The following is a 6,000-nucleotide window of genomic DNA, read 5'->3' as shown; positions in this document are numbered from 1 at the left end:
ACGCGGTTCTTAAACATGAAAGATTTCTCAGCGAAATTTTCAGAAAATCCTGTCGCACAGTTGTCCGTCCGGACGGCGCCCAGCTATATTTTGCCTGATGCTCATTTGAGCCCCCAGCCTATAAATAGAGGCCCCTGGGCATTGAGAACTGCAAGAATTCGGTATTGAATTCCACAACTGCTCAAAGACGTTATTTTTCCTCTGAAGCCATTGCAAGTGTATTGTTACTGCGCTACATCTGAAGTCTATCTTAGGGGTTGGCCCTAAGGTAAAGGATTCCATTGAATACCCCTTCAGGTAGGAGACCTGGTTGGGAAGCGTTCGTGTTGGGTTACACGTCAGAGAGCAAGGTACGACCACTGCATCGGGTATATGTGAGTGTTACTATCTTGTATCTAGCTTTGTCTTCTGAATAGTGGAATTCCTGAGTTTGGCTGCCCCGGAGTGGTTTTTCTCTTGATTGAGTTTCCACTTCGTCAACAAAAATCTCTGTGTCATTTACTTTCCGCTGTGCTTATTTTTGTTGACACTTTGTGCACACACTTGCCTTTTATTTAGAAGTCACTTTGGCAATCTACGTGACACTTATCACATTAGCTGTTAAATAATTAAATTTATGTGTAGAATTTTGCAGCTTAATTTTTTTCCTGTTAGTTTTTGTGTTGACTACATTCTGTTGTTCAAAATCACTTCTATGTAATGTTGCTGCTTTCACAGGGATGCTGCTTTATCCAGAGTCTACTTTTCAGCTATGTTCTTCAAAAAGATTATGTGAAGTTTTTATGGAAGTTCATTTCGGTTCTCTGCCAGCCGTCCGAACGACGTGATATTTCATCCGGACACTCATCAGTCAGTAACATCCGTCCGGATGACGTGGTATTTGGTCCGGACGCTCATCTGTCAAAGCATCATCCATCCGGACGATGAAAACTTTCTATCTGGACCCCCATCAGTGTCAAGAAGCTTCGAATAGTTGAAGATTGCATTCGTCCGGACGTAATGGCAAATCGTCCGGACGCTCTTTAGAGTTTGAGAAGATCCCAGTTTTTAGTTTTTGTGCTGGCTGCATTCTGTTGGACAAAATCACTTCTATGTAATGTTGCTGCTTTTACAGGGATGCTGCTTTATCCAGAGTCTACTCTTCAGCTATGTTCTTCGATAAGATTCTTTGAAGTTTTCAAGGATTTATTTTGGTTCCCTGTCAGCCGTCCGGACGATGTGGTATTCCGTCCGGACGCTCATCAGTTAGCAACATCCGTCCGGACGCTCATCAGTTAGCAACATCTGTCCGGACGACGAGATCTTCCCATCTGGATGCCCATCTTTGTCTAGATGCTTCGAACAATTCAAGGTTTCATCCGTCTGGACGTAAGGGCAAATCGTCCGGATGCTCTTCAGAGTTTGAGAAGACCCCAGTGTTCCAGCGCATCCGACCGGACGACGTGGCTACACCGTCCGGACGCCATTCATTGTTTGACAAGCATTAGGGTTTTTGACTCAAGACACAGTTATGGGAAGACGTCTGCTACCGTCTGGACGATGTGTGATCCCGTCCGGATGATGTTCTCTATAAGGCAAGACGTGTATACAAAGTTCAACCGTCCGGACGGCAGTCTTCATGGTCCGGACGATCAAGCTTCATATATGGAAATTGCGTGCACCAGTTCAACCGTCTGGACGTCAGCCTTCAAGGTCCGGATGCTCCAAGCCATATTATTGTAATTTCGTGCAGTCGAAGTGCAACCGTCCAGAAATTAGGGCAACACCTTCCAGACGCGGCCTTGTTATGGAAGCTTTCAGTGCTACTTTGGAAAGGCGGTTGTAGTTTACCGTCTGGACGCTCGGTCAAGCCGTTCGGACTCCTTCCAGTATTTTGATCATAACTTTTTCCTCAAATATCAGATTGGGACGAAATCGGTGTCGTTGGAAAGCTGACAAAATATGCTATCAACTAACTATCCGAACGGACACTAGAAGCGTCCGGACGGAAAGATTTTCCTGTCAGGACGGCCCTGCAGAAAATTCTGGAATACTTTTTGAACAAGAAAAACTTGGCCCGTCCGGACGGCCCAAGGCTCCCGTCCGGATGCGCGTGCCTCAGACTCCATTTTTGACTCAATTTTGGGTTTCCAAAGCCTATAAATAAGAGGCTTGAGGCATGCTTTCAACATAGAATTCGGTGTGAATTCTCCACAGCTTAGAGATGATGTTTAGGGAGATATTGAAGATCTGCTAGCTCTCTAGCTTTGCCAGTGTGTGATTTGATCAGCTGTGAAGTCTATCTTAGGGGTTGGCCCTAAGGTAAAAGATTCCATTGAAGACCCCTTCAAGTAGGAGACTTGGTTGGGAGGCGCTCTTGTTGGGTTACACGTTAGAGAGCAAGGTATGACCACTGCATCAGGGGTATGTGAGTGTTACTACTTTGTATCTAGTCTTGTCTTCTGAATAGTGGATATCCTGGGTTTGGCTGCCCCGGAGTGGTTTTTCTCTTAATTGAGTTTCCACTTCATCAACAAAATATTTGTCTCATTTAATTCCGCATTTAATATTTTGTTGCACACTGTTCACACACACTTGTTAAAATTAGAAGTCTAATAATTTTCATTTTCACCCATGTTGTGTAATGTAGCACTCATGTGAACCGCCAAATAAGTTTGTAAGTGGGTTGTAAAAGAAGTCATGATATCTGAGCTTATTTATTTATTTTTATTCAAAACTATTTGTGTTGGTGGGCAGTTGCATTTTGCATATGAACATGGCACAAGTGAATGAGCTATTGAATAGGCGTCGGATTAAAGTTCAATTGCACAAACCATTGCTATTCTCTGAAAGTAAATTACAGCCATAATCCTTTCTTTATAAATAACATCATTTCCAAACCATAACAACAACAATTGATAGGACATATAAATTGGAAAATTCTTTATGTCATTCATTTTTAACAACTATAAGCTAGACCTCAAGGGACATTTTTTGTGACGTACCTCAACTTCTGGAAAGAAGTCTTTTGTTTGGAGATAGTTGGAGATGACTTAAATAGGACACATGCCATAATTTTATTAGCTCTAACATGTTACATTATCAAAATCTGTTAATTTAGTAGACGAAATTTGAATGTTGGGAGTAAGTGTTTTTTTGGCCTATCTCATGGACCTCTGAGTTCATTTTATTATCAGATGGAGCTAATTGCAAATCAAGTAAATCACAAGAATTTATTTTGCATTTTTCCCACAAAAAAAAATTAAACAAAATTAGGTAAATTTAATTATTCAGTGGCTGACGTGGTAAAGGCATGTGTATTGTCTCGTTAGTTAGTAAAGGACTTGTAGTAAAAGCTGCAGTATTCTTAGCATAACTCAAATTCTTAGATTATTCGTACTTCATCAAATTCAAACCCTTATTTTCAAACCTAACTTTAGAGATTTTGTCATATTAACATTAATGAATTTACAATGATAAATATTGAGTTGACAAATGTTGAGCCGAGATTAGGATTCTTTTCATTTTCAAGTAAATAATTTATTTTATAGTCTAGATTAGATTTCCTAAATCTAATGTGAAAAATAGAATCAAATTCTAACAAAAAGTAAGTGTGTGTGTGCGCAAAGTGTTAACAAATAATAATGCGGAAATTAAAACAACACAAGATTTTTGTTAACGAAGTGGAAACTCAATATGAGAAAAATCACTTCGAGGCAGCCAAACCAAAGATATCCACTATTCAGAAGACAAGACTAGTTACAAAGTAGTAGCACTCACATACCCCTGATGCAGTGGTCGTACCTTGAACTCTAACGTGTAACCCAACACGAACACCTCCAAACCAGGTCTCCTATTTGAAGGGGTCTTCAATGGAATACTTTACCTTAGGGCCAACCCCTAAGATAGACTTTAGATTAAGCGTAGCAACAGCACACACAACAACGACTTTAGAGAGACCAACTCAGCTCAATCACCTCACAATATAGCTCTCTAAGCAGTAATGGAATTAAATACCGAATTCTTGCTGTTTTGAAGCCTAGGGACCTCTATTTATAGACTGAGGGTTCAAATGAGCGTCTGGCTTGATAAAACATAGGCGTCGTCCGGACGGTAGTAATGGGCAGTCCGGATGGACAACTGTGCGAACGACTTCTTGAGAATTTCGCTAAAATTCTTTCCTGTTTTTAAGCCGAGTTCGGATGGTGTTGCCCTGTTGTCTGAACGGTCGCACGTCCACTGCAAGTAATTTCCATATAGAGGCTTCGCGAGTCCGGACCAAGGTGATGGTCGTCTGGAAGATCAATCAGATGCACGCAATTTCCATATCTGATGCTCGCAAGCCCGGACCATGATGATTGGCGTTCGGACGTTTAGATTTTGAATGCGATGCTTGCCTTATGGATGAGTGCGTCCGAACAAGAATCCACGACGTCCGGACGGTTGCAGCGATCTTCTCATATTTGTGTTTTGGAAAGAAATCCTGAACCTTGGTCGAACATTGAGGGTCTTTTGGACGTGCTGCTGAAAGTTCAAACGGATGCAAGCTGGAATAGATCAAAGCTTCTCGACACAGGAGAAGGTTCGGACAGTAAGTTATCGTCGTCCAGATGGATGATGCTTTGGGCAGTTGGGCGTCCAGACGGTATATCACGTTGTTCGGACGGTGGGCAGGGAACCGAATTTTCTGACTTGTAAACTGTGCAGAATCTTTTGGAAGCACTCTGAATAGCGGAATCCCTGTTAAAAAGCATCATTACATAGAAGTGATTTTGTCCAACAGAATGTGGCCAATTACAAACTAACAGAATGTTATTACCTCATTAAGAAAATCACATGGACTGATTTTGCATTTTTTCCTAAATGAAATTGTCCAATTTGAATAAATTCTCTCTCTCTCTCTCTCTCTCTCTCTCTCTCTCTCTCTCTCTCTCTCTCTCTCTCTCTCTCTCTCTCTCTCTCTCTCTCTCTCTCTCTTTTAGTTCATTTTCGATAAAAGATGGAATCTATGAAAAATCGACGGTGGAAAACGAACGGTAACTTCCAACGAACATCGCTACAGATTTTAGCAACCTCTAGTGGCAGCGGATTCCGACGACCGTCTGCAAACTCTGGTGGCTGCCGACAACCGATAGAAAATGAACTAAAAGAGAGTGCATGCAAGAAGGAGAAACTCAAACTCAAAAAATGATTTATGATTTATGATTTTAAAAAAGAGAAACCGTCTTATGGAAATTAAATAAGGGTTTCCTGGTCAACTTAAAATGTTTTCAGTTTGCCCATAATTTTCGGTCATACCAAGTACTAAAAAATATGGAAAACGTTTTTCAAAAAACATTTTATATCGAAACAAACAGAGCCTAAAGCTAAAAATATATAATGGAACAGGAACTTTGACTACCATATCTTAAATCAAGACCCAAATTAAATGAGTATTATAAGCTACAAACTATGCTTTGTTTGTTTCGACATAAAAATATTTTTCGTGAAATCATTTTTCAGGAAAAAAAAATGATTTCCCTAAAAATATTTTTTAGTATTTAGCTAGAATGAAAAATGAGCGATGGTAAAAAACGGCCAGCGACTTCCAGCGAAGGTCCAACAAACTCCAGCGATTCAATAAGAAGCTCAAACTCAAAAAAAGTTTAGAGTTGAAAAAAAAAAAAAAAAAAAAAAAAAATTCTGAAATTGAATAAGTTTTTTCGGTCAAACCGAAAATATTTTAGGTTTGATTATTATTTTCTGTTGCACCAAACACCGAAAAATATTTTTCAAAAATTATTTTACACCGAAAACAAACAGAGCCTAAATTCATCAACCTAAATGAAGATAATATGTTTAGTCTAATGAACAAAAGCAGCTAGGTGTGTGTAAGTCTCTTATTCAGAACAAGAGACTGGACTAAAATCCTGCCAACACCAAGGAAAGAGAGTTTAAGGGAAGAGAGAGGACTATCTCCTGACATGTAGCCCAGAGACCCAATGAACCTTTAGTAGACTTTTTTTTAAAAAAAAGAAAAAA

Source organism: Alnus glutinosa, chromosome 13 (assembly GCF_958979055.1).
Source record: "Alnus glutinosa chromosome 13, dhAlnGlut1.1, whole genome shotgun sequence".
NCBI classification, from domain to species: domain Eukaryota; kingdom Viridiplantae; phylum Streptophyta; class Magnoliopsida; order Fagales; family Betulaceae; genus Alnus; species Alnus glutinosa.
This window is presented reverse-complemented; position numbering follows the sequence as displayed.